Source organism: Acomys minous (assembly GCF_964271855.1).
Source record: "Acomys minous genome assembly, contig: SUPER_14_unloc_1, whole genome shotgun sequence".
Lineage (NCBI taxonomy): Eukaryota > Metazoa > Chordata > Mammalia > Rodentia > Muridae > Acomys > Acomys minous.
This window is the reverse complement of record NW_028182185.1, coordinates 129,553-145,822: the sequence shown is the minus strand read 5'-3', so window position 1 is coordinate 145,822 and position 16,270 is coordinate 129,553. Positions and strand designations below refer to the sequence as shown.

The 16,270-nt window shown below is 44.4% G+C and overlaps 1 pseudogene across 1 annotated transcript in view; it reads left to right on the top strand.

Annotated features, from left to right (window-relative positions):
• The window catches only part of LOC311583965 (protein arginine N-methyltransferase 9-like), a 31,571-nt pseudogene extending 19,276 nt beyond the window's left edge, over positions 1-12,295 (top strand). The window contains exons 9-12 of the transcript in view: positions 279-998; positions 5,962-6,115; positions 10,168-10,290; positions 10,563-12,295. The product of the transcript in view is annotated as a protein arginine N-methyltransferase 9-like (transcript). The remainder of the gene's footprint in view (positions 1-278; positions 999-5,961; positions 6,116-10,167; positions 10,291-10,562) is intronic.
• Positions 12,296-16,270: the final 3,975 nt, after the last annotated feature.

Below are 16,270 nucleotides of genomic sequence, written 5' to 3'. Positions count from 1 at the left end.
GCGGGTCTACAGAGCTAGTTCAGGATAGCCAGGCCTACACAAGGAAACCCAGTCTCCAAGGTTGCTTGAGGAAGCCAGGAGGAGCCAGCCAGTAAGCAGCACCCGTCCATAGCTCCTGCTTCAGGTTCCTGCCCTCACTTCCTTTAATGATGGACTATGATGTGAAAGTGTAAACCAAATAAACCCTTTCCTCCCCAGCTTGCTTTTGACTAAGACAATCAGTTATATATACATATATATTTTTTTCTTTTTCTCTCAGTCCTTTTCTACTAATAAAGACTACTGGATAAAGCCTGGGGACAGTGTGACAATGGAAGCATCTTGTCAAGATTGTTACCTAAGAATCCAGAGTATCAGCATCTTGCGTCTGGAGCATGAAATGGAAGTTATGAAGAGTTTTACCAAGAGTAAAGACCTGTTCTCTCTAGGAAATGAGGCGGAGCTCTGCAGCGCCCTGTGGCTAACCTTCAGACCAGTAGACCAGACGCTCTGGAGCAGGCCTGTGTGTTAGAGCCCACAGAGATTGCTTTGCTTAACAACATCCCATATCACGAGGGCTTCAAGACGGCGATGAGGAAGGTGTTGTCTTCACTGGCTCCAGAACAGCCGTGCCAGCCCATGGATACTCACTGTCAGGATATTGAGATGAACTCTGGGAGTGGACAGAGTGACAGTGTGCCGAGCACCTCTGACCCCTTCTACGTGTTGGACGTGTCTGAAGGCTTCTCTCTTTTGCCCATCCTTGCTGGAACACTCGGTCAGGTTAAGCCCTACAGTTCTGTGGAGAAAGACCAGCATTGTCTCGCTTTGGACCTCATATCTGAAGCCAATCACTTCCCTAAGGACACACTTGAGTTTTGGCTGAGACACATAGAGGATGAAGCTGCTGTGTTGCAAAGGCCCAAATCAGACAAATTGTGGAGCATAATTATATTAGATGTCATTGAGCCGTCTGGACTCATTCAGCAGGAAATAATGGAAAAAGCGGCAATATCCAGGTAAAACAAAAAACATAAACTTCACCAGGGTTTGTTGTTGTTGCTGTTTTGTTTTTAATTTTTGTGCACAATAGGGGTGAGCTGATATCTTACTATCTAACCGTACCTGACAGCAGAGTTTATTCTGATGATGGCATCTAGGCAGGTTTGGGGTAGAGGCTGGAGGTTGCCAGGATAGCCTGGTTGACAACTTAGACCTTTCCTCTACTAAAACTCAGTTAATCACCAATAAGTAAATGAATCTTCACAAAAGCTGTGAATGAGAAGTTCACAAGCTTTCCAGAGCGGGCGAGCACGTCAAACCGTGGGAGAGTAACGTGCCTCAAGACTGCAAGGAGCTCTGAGTGTCCTCTCAGAAAGAGTTGTTTCTTCCTCTGATCCACCGTTTGCCACAGTATTCCTGGTGACAGCTCTACAGGGATTTACCCCACACAGCAGCCAGTTCTTAAATTCAGTGTGGTTCTGCAAGGTACAGGCCAAACCTAGAGGGCGTCACGGACGTCAAAAGTCAGGTGCACAGTATAGGGTGTCGTCTCTACTTCTAAACCACCAGTACAAGTTGAAGGTTCCCTTCAGTTTGTAAAACCCCTTCAGATTTGGTTGGGTTTGTATAGCAGCTCACAGGACCTAGGAAAGTGCCTGGCGTAGATGAACCTATAGAGGGTGCCGACGAGGAGCCGAAGGAGTGCTGCGTGGGAGTGTGCAGAGTGTCGGTGTCTGCCCGGACACGCTGAGCTGCACAGGAGCCCTCAACTCTGTCCCTTTGGAGTGGCATGGCTTCATTCTGTATGGGCAGCACTGGGTGTTAGTGATAATTTAACCTGGCGTTGAGACCAGGCAGGGGAAGAGGACAAAGGCCCAACCCCCTAGTCACTTGTTCTTTCTGGAGAACAAACCTGAGCCTCTGGTAGTCCCTAGCCCCTGGAATGGCCTTGATATACAGAAGATATTCTTAGCATTTCCTTGACTCTGAGAAGCCTCCTCTTTTAAGAGTTTTGTGCTAAAACCAACAAAACAGCAGAAAGCCAAGATACAGATCAAACACAATGTTAGTATAAGTCATGATCGCCCTATGTGTCTTCTGTTTGGCCGTTTCTGAGTGAGTGAGTTTGTCTTTAAAAATTTTTTTTAGATTTATGTATTTTATTTAATTTATTTATTTATTTATTTATTTTAAAGGTTTATTTATTTATTATGTATACAATTCGCACCAGATCACATTATAGATGGTTGTGAGCCACCATGTGGTTGCTGGGAATTGAACTCATGTCCTTTGGAAGAGCAGTCAGTGCTCTTAACCGCTGAGCCATCTCTCTAGCCCCCGATTTATGTATTTTAAATGTCTTGGGTTTGTATGTGGACCACATGCATGCCTAATGCTTGGAGAGATCAGAAGAGGACATGGGGTCCCCTGGAGCTGGAGTTACAGATGGTTGTGAACCACCATGTGGGTGCTGGGAATTGAATTCGGGTCCTCTGCAAGAGCAGCAAATGCTCCTAACAGCTGAGCTCTGTCTCCAGCATCCCATTTCTGCGTGCTGGCCTTTGTAGTGAGCCAGTACATAGAGGTAATGTGTTTTCCTTAGTTCTGTGAGCCACCTTAGCAGATTATCAGAAACTTCCCTCAGAGAGGGAGTTGTGCGAATACCGCATGTGTATTAGTGACGGTTGCACTGTTCCAGACACCTGGGCTTTAGTGGCGGCATCTGAAGTGGGCCACTCACACGGCACTGAAGTCTTTAACTGTGTGACATGGGTACATCGTGTTAGAAGTGACTGGAATCATAAGGTACTCTGCTGATTTGGAGAACTAATTAGTTGGCTGTGTTTGGGAGAAATCCTCTTTCCAGTTTGGTGTGAGAAGTTTTAATAAATAAGGGAAAGCGCTTCTTAAGGTAAAAGTCAAGTTCGGCGGTGGTAAGCTGCTCTGCTATCCACACACTACAAAGAGAAACCTAGTATGATGTCAGTGCCTGCTAAATGGCCCGTTTCATAACAGTCAAAACCCAAGTTAGAGTGCACTGTTTGTTTTTTTTTTTAATTAATTAATTTATGTATTATACAGTATTCTGCCTGCTTGTGTGCCTGCAGGCCAGAAGAGGGCACCAGATCTCATTATAGATGGTTGTGAGCCACCATGTGGTTGCTGGGAATTGAACTCAGGATCTTTGGAAGAAGAGCCAGTGCTCTTAACCTCTGAGCCATCTCTCCAGCCCAGAGTGCATTGTTACCATTCTTAGAACTTTTTTTGACCTTCCAAATTTGGAAAATTAAAAAAAAAAAAAAGGCAAATTGGCAGAAATTTAACAAGTAAATTAACAAGGGCAATTTCATAATAGCTCACAAGCTAATAGGAAGGGCTTTGTTGAGAGCCATGCCTCTTTAAGAGGTGAGTAACTGAGGGTGACTACAGACTCTCCCTCGAACTCAAACAAGTTGTCCAGAAGAGTGTAGGATGAGCATAGGGCCAGCAGGTCCCAGATGCCTCCTAGATGTAGAGTGCCAGACTACACTCTGTAAGGGTGTCAGTGTACACAGTGTAAGGGTAAGTCATGACCCTGAACCAGGCTACGTCCTCTCTACTCAACGATTAAGCCTGGAGTCAGCCCTGTGTACGTGGTTCCACCTGGGAATGGGTGCTTCCATCACTCGTCCTTGCTATTCTGTTTCTAATAGCACGTGCTGAGTGTCTTCCTCATTTGCACCTTCCTCTGCTGTGAAGGCTCTGTAGATAAACACAAAGTGTGCTCATCTGGTTAATCTAGCTCTTGAGCTTGGCTTGAGCGCTGCGCCCCTGCCCCTCCGTGAGTGCCAGCTCTGCAGGCAGGCTGCTGCTGTACCTGTGTGCTGCACACTAAGCTCTGCACCTCCATTTGGACTGCAAGGACTTTATCCACTCACTTGTCTTCACGGCCCCTAAGTCTTAACAATCTGTTTAGGGAAGTTACATAGGAAAAATTTAAACACGCATATAATCTTTCAGATATGTACAGACTGGTCAGATGGCTAGTCTGCAGTTTTTAAAAAGTAGATCCTTATGTCTTTAACTTGGGTATAAAATTTACTGTGAGAGATGCTCGAGATGGTACATTGCCCACCTTTCTGTAGTCCCTGCTCTGGAAGTTTAATTAAAAGATATTCCAAAAAACTCAGTAAGAACAAGGTTTGATGTTTGAAAATGTGACAGATAAGGAATGGTTTCACTTGGTCTTAGAAACCTTACTCTTCTGTTTCTTGTAGAGCGATTTAAATTGTAAACATGACTGCTCTGGCAAGAGATCACATCCAAAGACTTTGTAGGTCTGTGTGATCTGGCTGGAATAAAGACACGCCTTTAATCCCTGGAGACAGAGGCAAGCAGATCTCTGAGTTCAAGGCCAGCCTGGTATAGAGCAAGTTTTGGCTAGAGAAAAACTTAGGTCCAGGCATGGTGGAACGCACCTTTAATCCCAGAACTCAAGAGAGAGAGGCATGCAGATCTGAGTTCTAGTCAGTGCTGTTCAGGTTGTTCGGTTGCGTCAGTCAATTGAGAAGCAGTGCAGTGGAGTTTGTGGCAGTTCAGTTTGTGGAATTCAGTGGTGGTTTTTACCGGGAGAGTTTTACAGAGAGAGGTTGAAGACACAGGTGAAGACAGAATGAGCCAGAGAATGAGAAGAAGCCAGAAGATTAGAAAAAGATTGCTAGAGTTAGTTTGAGGCCAAGCAGAGCAATTCAGTGAGAAACAGAGAAGCTAGGTTGAATCAGTCAGCTGTGAGAGGAGTTTGAGCCGGAACAGCTGAGTTGAGCCAGCCAGCCAGAGTTCAGAAAGAACTAGAAAGGGTGAGCTTATTCAGCACTAAGTCTCAGAGGATGAAAACATTCTAGACCTAGATAGGATTGTGTGGAGGTGAGACGCTTCCAGCTCTAGGCCGTGGTTAGCAGACAGAGGCAGTAAGCCTGAGACAACAATTATAACTAGGAGAATAAACGTTATATAACAATTTCTGCTTCCTTTTATGGCTCAGGTATGAAAAACAATACCCATGGTAGTTTTAGTGCCCTTAACTTAAGCCTCCGAATTCTTGGTACAGGAACACCTGGTACCCACATGCATGGAATGCCAGCGTCCCACCAGGCACTTAATTTCTGCTCATAATTCTCTTTCTAGGTACAGCCTACTTAAGATACTTTCTAATAACCATATACAGAGTTGTTAATACCATTTTGTGGGACTCAGGGGAGAATGAAGATGAATGTGCAGTTGCACGAGAAAGGGTTTTGTTAACCTTTGTCTTGCTTTGCTTCCTAGAATATTTCAGTTTGCGTATATATTTGCATTTGGAAGGTTTAATCCTTCATAGTGAATCATTTCAGACTTCCAGAGAAGTTACAGAATAGTTCAGAGAACTGACCAAATGCTTTGCACCCTCATATACTAAACCATTCATAGTGGTGATGGTGTAAGTCTATCCTGTTAGCCGTCCAACTTTCACCTTGCCTGAACTGCTTAGGACCATCAGTGTTGCAGCTCCTTACACATGATGATCACTGGTGGAGGAAGCTTGTCTACACATGAGGTTTATTACTATTTCATATGCATCTTACACAGTCTTAAAGTAGCTGTACAGGATTTTTAGTGCATTCATATTTTTATGGAAACCTATTCATGAAGTCATATATAGAATTTTCCATGTATTGTATAACTGTTCAAAAAGTACTGGATTTTGGAATATTTGGATCTTTATGTAGGGAGGGTTCACTGTTAATGATTGCAGCCTATAACTAAAAATTTACCTTAGTCTGGCTCCTGAGTTAACAGTCCAAATTTGACTTCTTAGGCAACTATTTCTTGTGATTTAAAATTTGAGCTATTAGCCAATAATGACTACATATCATTTACACTTCACTAATTCATGATGCTTGCTTATTTATAGCTATAAAACAGGGAATTAAAAGGCTTTTAAAGACATTTGCCCTTCTTCAGGTGTTTACTGCAATCTGGAGGCAAGATCTTCCCCTAGTACGTGCTGATGTTTGGGATGCTGCTGGAGTCCCAGACACTGGTAGAAGAGAGTGCTGTCCAAGGAACAGAACACACTCTTGGGTTAAACATAGCACCTTTTATTAACCAGTTTCAGGTAAGTGTCAGAGAGCTGGTCAGCCAAGATGTCACTGTCTCCCTCCGTCCTTGAGGTTTTACTTAGTGATTGGTTTTAGCTGGGTTAGAAAGGCAGCCGGTCTCCTGGAGTAAAGGACCACATCACAGATGAAAATCAACCTGAGGGTTAGAATAACCAAGGACTTTGTCACGAATGCAGACTAAAGTTTATAGACTTTCCTCTGAATCCCTGTTCCAGATTGAAAATAAAACCGGAGCTCTTAGACTTTGAGAAAGGGCTGTACTTGTGTAACAAAGAAGCCCCCAGAAGCCTGTGTCCTAAGCTTGCGGTTCTGTAGTGAGACCTCAGGTGACTAAGGATTGGCCTGGGCAGCTGAAGCCCAGGTCTAGGCCGTCTGTCTGTAGGCAGCAGGGACATGTGGAGCTCAAGACAGGGAGGCGGGTTTCAGGTTAAGAAACAAGGAGTTAGGATTTAGAGAGAGAGTGGAAATGTCCCAGGTGCTAGGAACGACGAGCACACCCGTGCGTGAGTTTAACGTGTGTTTAGACAGAGTGCCAGGGAAGCCACGTGTGGCTGAAGATGGGGTGGAGCGGATACGACCATACAAGCCAAAGCAGAATTCTGAAAAGCGGGATACTGAGTAGCAGTTGAAATGATGCCTGAAGGTATAATTAGTAAGCTCTTAGGATGCTGGTAGGAGTTCTGTGACAGAGCCAACTGAGGAATAAATTGATTAACTGCTTTTGGAGGCGGTTGGCTAACCAGGGTTTTAGTTAGCTGAATATCTCTCTTGTGAAGACTTAATAAAGAGAGCATATTTATCACAAGATTGAGATGCTTAAGCTGTGTCTGTTCATGTTTCCAAAAGGCCACCAGCTATCTTTCCAGTGTAATTTTTTTTGTTTTGTTTTGTTTTTCGAGACAGGGTGTCTCTGTGTATCCTTGGCTGTCCTAGACTCGCTTTGTAGACCAGGCTGGCCTCGAACTCACAGCGATCCGCCTGCCTCTGCCTCCTGAGTGCTGGGATTAAAGGCGTGCGCCACCACTGCCCGGCTTCTAGTGTAACTTTTAAGAGAATGACTTAGTTTGGTTTATGCATGTGTGTTTTGTGTGTGCGTTGCTCACAGAGTCTAGAAGAGGATATCAGGTGTGGAGCTAGAGTGGCAGGTGGTTGTGACCCTGCATGGGTGCTGGGAACTGAGCCCAGGCCTCTGGCAGAGCAGCGAGCACTCTTGGCTGCTGGGTGTCTCTCCATCCCCTGCCTGTCTTGCTCTTTCATTCCCACTTGGTCCTGGCTCCGGCAGTTCTTCAGTGTGAGCAGAGTCTCCCCGGGCCATGCTGCCCTTTCACTGTACTGCCTGTTTCATGGCCACTCTGTCCTTAACAGCGTAGAGCCTTATAGTCTGTCTGTTTTCATATAATTGAAGGATTACCCTCCGTCCCCCGTTGTTCTTGGGTGATCCTGTCCTGGCTAAGCCCCACCCTCTGTGTTTCTATGTAACACCCTACAGATGACCCTTAATGCCGTGCTCTCACTTTAGTTGATGGCTGCTTATCTAAAGAGACCCCGTAACCTTTCTTGGCAGTTTTATATTTTATAGTCTTTTTATTCTTTGCCTTAGGTATTGTCTCCTCTCTTACAATGGTAAACTACTTGATAAGTGTGTGAACCAATGAAACAAAAGCAGAAGTTGTTAAAAGAATATAGTTCATTAAAAATCATTTAACAAGTGTTTATTGAACACCTACTACACAAACTGTTTGTTTGGAGATAGGGTCTGATGTAGCCCAGAGGGCTTCAGTATGTAGCCAGGGAGAACCTTGACCTCCTGATCCCCCTGTTTCCATCTTCCCAGGTCTAGAATTAGAGACATTCCCAAGTTAGGTGTATGTATTAGTTACTAGTTGCTACAACAAAATACCTGAAAAAGGAATCTTAAAGTTTGAGGAACACAGTCCACCATGGCAGAAAATTTCTACCTCTAAGAGCAATTGAAGAAGACACCCACTATCTACCTCTGATCTCCATGTTTATACTTGTGTAACTTGTGTGTACATGTGTGCCAGAGTATGCACATGCAGAACTTCATGGAGCTATGGCTGCAGGTCCAGGCAGTCAGACTACGGTGCCTTTCCCAGTACCAGTTAACCCCAGTGCAGGCATGGCTAGAAGGAAGCCTGAGCCCCCATGGGTGCTGCAAGTCAAGTAAACAGGCAGCCTGAAATCCTTCCCTATGCTACACTCCCTCCAGGGAGAGTGAGTCATGCTTCCTTAAACGACAGGCCTACTGCCCCATGTATGCAGCATGCCACCTTTGATTGGGTCAGGAATATCTCCCTCACAGGAGGCTTGAACCAGAATTGCTGTCTCCATGTACGTTGTTGCCATCTCTGTGTGAAACAGGTATCCCAGTATAAACCAAGGGTGCATGATGGGAGCAGGGTCTCTCTATGGACAGGGAGTAGGAGCATGGCCAGCGTGGTCAGCCTTCAGCAGGTTGGCAGCCAACCCGGACATTAGGTTAACTCTGGCCATTGACATAGACAGCCAGGCAGGGAGGTCCCAAGAGAGAATACACATCCATGCAAAACACTTTTATAGCCAATGAGAAGACCACTTAAAACTGTGTGAGCCCAACAGCGAAGTTTGCGGAAATTAATGCTCTTAACAGAGATGGCAGTGGGCAGCACCGATTGGCCTGCTATGAGTAGGAACCTGTAGTCTCTGACTACGAGGGGGGTTGGTAGACTGATTCAGGTCACCAAGGAACAGCAACAACAACAAAAATGGTGGGAGCCCATGGGCACATCAGTTATTGTCAGCTCCTTGAAAAAGCCGTATGGGGTTGGGGATTTAGCTCAGTGGTGCGCAAGGCCCTGGGTTCGGTCCTCAGCTCTGGAAAAAAAAAAGAAAGAAAGAAAAAGCCGAATGTCCATCGTCTCTGCTTTCGAGTGCAAGATTAAACGGGAGAAGGCCCTTCACCAGCCATCTTCTCATCTTCTGAGTCCAAAGAGTCCCTGTCCAGCACCTCTCCTTGCTCGTCTTCAGGCTCAGGGCCTCCACAGGGACTATAGACTTCTTAGTCAACCAGCTGTGCCGTGGCAGAAAGGGGCAAGACCTTCAACTCCAGCATCCCCGCTCTACAGTCAGGTTTATAAGGCGGAGTTTTATAGATTGGATGTAGAATGTAAGAGAGGACCAGGAAGGACACTTATCATTTGTTGGTGTGCTCAGCTGTGCTGTGTAGGTGTCAGGAGGGGTTGTTGAGCAGCTGGATAAGGCTCGAAGCTCTAGGCTGAGCATGTGAATTGGGCAGTCAGTATCATGTAGACAGCATTTAAAACCACAGGCAGACGGAACGGTAGGGGTGTGCAGAAAATGGCTTGAGACCTGAGTTCAGAGAACTTGAAAGGCTATGAGCTCTAGATTGATGGTGACAGGCCAGGCCAGGAGGTTTGGCTGAGAAACAAAAGTGGGAACAGTCTGTAAGGTGTGAGTAGATCTGTAGATCTGTCTGTAAGAGGATTCCTGTCCCAGGCATTGAGAAGTGGCAATGGAGGGTTCTCAGTTACCAGCGTAAACAGGAGCAGATGGCACAGTGAGGAAGAGGGAGTGAATACCTAGGAAAGCTGGCCCTGTCTGTGTCCAGTCTCACCATGAAGATAGAACCCAGAAGGAGAGCATCTTCTAAGCAGCCCTGTCGTTTTATTTTAAATGAGAGTGTGTGCCACCGTGTCCGGCTGAGTTTGGTGCCTCTGATGAAGCACAGTAGTACTTACTGTTAGACTGTCTGCTTGCTAGCTCACACATTCTAGGTACAAATGGTTTTGGAATTGTTCGGCCACTTAAAAGTTGATGTGTTTTCATCCAAGAGAAAGGCCTGTAGGTAAGAACCCAGTGCACGAGCTAGTTCATTCCTCCTGAAAACCTGGCCATGAAGCTTCATGCCTTAGGTTGATGCATAAAGTAAACGATAAAAAGTTTTGTCATAAGGAGCTAATTATAAGTCGAGTACAGAGGGAACCCTCACTGTGAAAACAATAAAAGCGAATGTTCCCTCTTTTTTCAGGTGCCTATTCGTGTGTGTTTGGATTTATCTTCGTTGCCATGTACCCCTTTAAGCCAGCCAGTGGAGCTCCTTAGATTAGACCTGATGACTCCATATTTGAACACTTCCAGGAGAGAAGTAAAAGTAAGGACAGCTACAGGGGGGTCACTCTTCCCATGCAAAACATGGAGCTGAAATGACGGGCACTATACTTACACGGTCTGTCATTTCCTTTGAGGATTTAAATCTGAATTTCTAGACAACATACAAAAATAGGTTAGATAAACATTAGAGTCTACAACTAGTTACTAAATTTGAATGCATGGTTAAATGTATTTCTAGTTCCTGTGTTCAAATTGATTCAAAAGAGAAGACTTACTTTCCTCGATGAAATGTTCAAAATTCACTTTCTGCAGGTCCGTGCTTGTAGGTCTGGACGAGTAACTGCTGTTCCGTTTTGGTTTCATTTGTGCCTTGATGATGATGTCAGGCTGGACACCTCAGGCGAAGCCTCCCACTGGAAGCAAGCTGCGGTGGTTCTGGATAATCCCATCCAAGTGCAAGCGGGGGAGGAACTTGTTCTCAGTGTTGAGCATCACAAAAGCAACGTCAGTATCACAGTGAAGCAGTGAGACTCCAGTCATGAAATGGATGTACAAGCTCCTCGAATGGTCCAGCATGTCTAAGGGTGGCCTTAATAAAGCACTCGGTAAAGGGCTTAAAGTGGATCGTTATTCTAAAGTGTAGGCTTTGCCCTCTGGAAAAGGATACGTCTTTGGTTTCTTCAGATTAAGAAGCCATTTTGTTGGACTTCATAGGGATTTAAAAGATGTCTGCCTTCTTGCCGTGTCAGTTAAGGCTTAGAGATCTTATCTTACAGTGGGGCAACATCTAGGCTTCCAGTGCAGACTGACAGCAGTGGCTGTGAGCCAGGCCTTGCTTCTGTTAGATATTAAAGAGCAAAGGGCTTCGGAAGAAATGTCCGCCATAGGCATTTTTCCCTTCTCTACTTGGGCAAGAAGATTAAACGCTGGTGGCAAACAAACACTTAAAAATGCTAACGCAGAATTTCTCTAAGTTTTGATTTGAGTGCTCTGTTGCAAAGCTCTGTGACTCCATGGGATCCCATCTTTAATTGCTGGTGTTACTTTCTGAGCAGCCCGAGGGCTCCTCAGGGACTCCTCGTCTGTGTCTGCATCTCGAACTGCTTCCCCTGCTTTTGATTTTTGCTGAGTGTTTTGATCCTGTTCCTCTCTGTCTCCGCTCTCTTTCTGTCCTGCTTTCCTCTCCCTTCTCTCCTCTCCTCTTTCCTCTCTTTTCTCCTCTCTCTCCTTTCCTTTCTCTCTTTCTTTGTTCCCTCCTTCCTTCATTTTTTCTTTTCTTTGGACAGGGACCTATATACCCCAGGCTAGTCTCAAATTAGCTGTGTATCTGAAGGTGACCTTTCCTTTCTGCATCTCCTATCTATTTCCTAAATGCTGAGGGTACAGGTGTGTTCCACCATACCTGCTTTATGCGCTGCTAGGGACCAAGCTCAGTGCTGTGGGCATGCTGCGCCCCATCTCTTGTTCATCCTCGCAGAGAGCCATCTCAGCGTCACTGAGTCGTCCTATTTCATTAAGTTACTTCTTTCCAACCACTACTTTTGGGTTTGGTTTGTTCTTATTCCTTCAAGACTTAGGGTGTACTGTTATTTATTTGAGATCCTCTGTTGTTTTTAATACGGGCATGTTTAGCAACAACTTTACTCTTACAAATGCTTTTGTTAGCTGGGCAGTGGTGGCACATACCTTTAATCCCAACACTCGGGAGACAGAGGCAGGCAGATCTCTATGAGCCCGAAGCCGTCTTAGTCTACAGAGTGAATTCCAGGCCCACCAGGGCTACACAGAGAAACCCTGTCTTGAAAAACCAACCGCCCCCCAAAAAGAAATGGCTTTTGTTATGTCTCATTGGTATTAGTATGTTCTGTCTTCGTTTGCTTTGATTTTACCAATCTTTTGTTGTCTTCTTGATTTCTTCACTGACTGTGTGTTATTAGTGGTATGTTGCTGAATTCCCACAAGTATGGATGCTCTGTAGTCTGCCCTTGCTGTTGATTTTCAGCTTTTAGCATTGTGATCAAAATAAAATAAGTTATTTAAATTTCCCTATGTTTGTCAAGGTTTTCTGTGCTATTATATGACCTATTATGGCCTGTTTTAGAGTCAGTTCTACAGGTTTCTGAGAATGTCTATTCTGAAGTGTTTTGATGGACTGTTCTTGTAGGTTTCTGGGAGGTCTATTGATGTTTGATGTCATTTAGCGCAAGTGTTTATATTTGCCAAGATGGCCTGTCTGTTGGTGAGAATGGATAGTGAAGTCACCCACTATGTGTTGGGGTTAATTTGTGACTTTTTATTTATTTGACTTAAAATGTTTATTTCCATGTGGTTTGTGTGTCAGGGGTATGTATGTGCTAGCGTGCGCTCACATACATACACATGCATGCTGGACCCTGAAATTGATACTGGTCTTTTTCAATCCCTCACTCTTCACTTACTGAGGTTTGTTCTTTTGTTGAATCCAGAGAGCACCAGTTACGTCTAATCTGTCTAGCCAATGTGTGTTGGGGATCCTGACTCTGCCTCCAGAGTGCTGGGATTACAGGCAAGCAGCACATCTGACTGGCTTGATGTCAGTACTCGGCTTCCGTGCTTCAGTCCTGCTCCCTGCATGGCAAGTGTTTTATCCGCTCTGCCTTCTTTGTATCACCTAATTCTTGACTTTACCCTTTGCAATGTTTGTTTGTGGAGTGGGTGCACATGTCAGCTGGGTGCATAGAAGTCTACAGTTTAATGCCTTATGCCTTACGCCTTTTGACTGTCTGGTTCTATCAGGCATCAGAACAATGGCACTTGGCTTGCTTCCAGTCCCGCTTGTTTGGAATGCCTTTTCTTTCCTTTCACCCCATGGTACCATCTGTTTATAGTGGAGGCACATTTCTTGGAGACAGACTGCTCACCTGTGTGTTGATGGGGGAATTGGGAGCCTTACTATTCAGAATTATTGAGAAGACACACTGGTCCTGTCACTTTGAACTGGCTGGTGTTTTCCTAATCTTATTTGTTTGACTACAGCTGCAGCATACAGTTTTCCCATAGCCTCTTGGGGGGTCTTTGTTTTCCTCAATACAAAAAAATTCTCCCCAGTGTCTTCCGTTAACATGGCTTAGCAGTCTTGGGGAAGTTGGGTCTCTCCCCTGCCCCTCTTCAGCAGCAGCAGTTTGCTGGGTGTCTTACTTAGGGTTTCTATTGCTGGAGATGCCATGACCATGGCAACTCTTATAAAGAAAACCGTTTAATTGGGGCTGGCTTATAGTTCAGAGGCTTAGTCTATTATTGACATGGCAGGAAGCACAGTGGCACACAGGCAGGCATGGTGCTGGAGAAGGAGTTGAGAGTCCTATATTTTTATCCAAAGGCAGCAGGAAGAGAGTGAGCCACTGGGCCTGACTTGGGCTTCTGAGACCTCAGAGCCCACCCCCAGCGACACACTTCGTCCTGTCAGATGGCACCTGCCTCCACAAGGCCACATACATCCTCATCCTTTCAAATCATGCCGTTCCCACGAGCCTGTGGGGACATCTTCCTTCATATTAGCACACTGGGAATAGTAGTCTGAGATGGAGAGTATTGTCTTTCAGACACTGAAAACTTTATTCCTAACTTTTCTCTTTTAATCTTTTGTTAAGAAATATGCTAATTTAATGAGCCAGCCTTATAATGTGAATTTTTTCTTTTCTTTTCTTCTTCTTCTTCTTCTTTTTTTTCAGCTGTAGATATATTTCCCTTGGGTATATTTAGTGTTTTTTTTTTTTTTTTCAAGACAGGGTTTCTCTGTGTAGCCTTGGCTGTCCTGGACTCACTTTGTAGACCAGGCTGGCCTTGAACTCACAGTGATTCACTTGCCTCTGCTTCCTGAATGCTGGAATTAAAGGCGTGTGCCACCACGCCCGGCTTATATTTAGTGTTTTGACCATAACATAGGAAGTTTGGTATTCTAATGCCTTTAGTACTTGTATGAACATCTTTCCTTAGATGTGGTGTAGTTTCTTGCTGTAATTTTATGAAAAATATTTTCCTGTGCCTTTGACATGAAACTGTTTTTTGAGACAGACCTGGCTATCTTGGACTCGGTTTATAGACCAGGCTTGCCTTTAACTCACAGAGATCCTCCTGCCTCTGCCTCCTGAGAGCTGAGATTAAAGGCGTGCATGCCACCTTGCCTGGCCATGAAAACTACTCAATGTCCACGATTTATAGATTTGGTCTTTTCATAGTTCACCATCCTGAGTGTCTCAGGCATACATACATGCATTCATATACACACACACATATACATATATATACACATACATACATTACATATATATACACTTACATACATACACATTACATACATTACATATACACATACATACATACATACACACATATACACACATATATATGTGAGAAGTTTATATATATTTTTTCGAGACAGTTTCTCCTAGGTAGCCTTGGCTGTTCTGGAACTATCATTGGAGGGCAGGCTGACCTTGAACTCAAAGAGATCTGCCTGCTTCTGCCTCCCATATGCTAGGATTAGAGGGCAGGGATTGAAGACATGTGCCAACACTGCCCAGTCTAGGCACGTTAAAAAAAAAGATTTTATTTATTTTTATATATATATATATATATATATGTATATGTGCTGCTTTTGCATATACACTTTCATGCCAGAAGAGGGCATTAGATCACATTACAGGTGGTTGTGAGCTACCATGTAGTTGCCAGGAATTGAACTTAGGACCTCTGGAAGATCAGATAGTGCTCTTAACCGCTGAGCCATCTCTCCAGTCCCCCACGTACATTTTAAAAATTAATGTATCTTTGTTACTAAATGAATGTCCAGTTCCTCATTGTCCTCAGGACCTGATATTGTTACCACTGCATGGCCCTTTGTATTGCTCTTTCCACAAGTCTCTTTATTTCAGTTACTGACATTTTCATTTCTGTTGTTTGGGTTTTTTCACTGTTTCTGTTTACTAGGTTCCATTTTCATAGCTTATACTGACCTTCTTTCACTCACTGTTTTCTCGGAATTCAGGAATTTGTGTCTTCCGTTTTGTTTTGTTTTTTGATAATGTATTTGTAATTATTCATTTGAGTTCTTTGAGGTTTCAGTTAATGTGCTCTCACTAGGTGCAGTTACTGTAGGTTTGGTAGTTTTTACATAGCTTTATTGCCTTGTATTCCAGTTTCCTGTGCTTTTGCCTGAACCTAAACCACTGTTGTTAGGTGGTTGGCTGATCTTTTCCTTTTTTGGTATTGCCTTTGCGCTGGAGACATGGTCCAGCAGTTAACAGCACTGGGGTTCTTGCAGAGGACTTTGGTTCCAAGCCTAGAACCTACATGCAGCTCACAACAGTCTGAAATTCCAGTTCCCGAGGATCTGATGTCATCTTCTGGCTTCTGTGGGCACCAGGCACGTGCATGTGCTTAGATTTACATGCAGGTGAAATGTCCATATACATAAAATAAAAAGTACGACTGGAGAGACAGCTTTGCAGTAACATGTGCTGTTCTTGTAGAAGACCTGAGTTTGGTTCCCAGCACCCACACGTGCCTCACAACCATCTGTAACTCTAGGTTCCAGGGGATCTGACCCCCTCATCAGATCAAGCACCAGGCACACAGGTGGTGCACAGTCATATGTACCGTCATAAAAATAAGCTTAAGTTTTTAAAAATTATGTCTTTATCTGGGTGTGGTGATTCACACATTTACTCCCAGCACTCAGGAGGCACAGGCAGGCAGTTTGAGGCCAGCCTGGTGTATAGAGTGAGTTTCAGGATAGCCAAGGCTACACAGAGAAAGCCTGTCTCAAAAACAAACAAACGAACAAAAGCTAGGTGCTATCTTTTTCTGCTAGATTGCTGTTGCTGGCCTGCTCCCCAGAGTAGTCCTCTGACAATAGTGTCTACAGTAATGGCTATCAAGGGGTAGGCCAACTGTGAAAATACTGTAACAGCCAAATAAGAACCAACCATCCCTTAAACGCCATTTTATGAAGTAGAGCGGCACGGATATTTGCTACCATC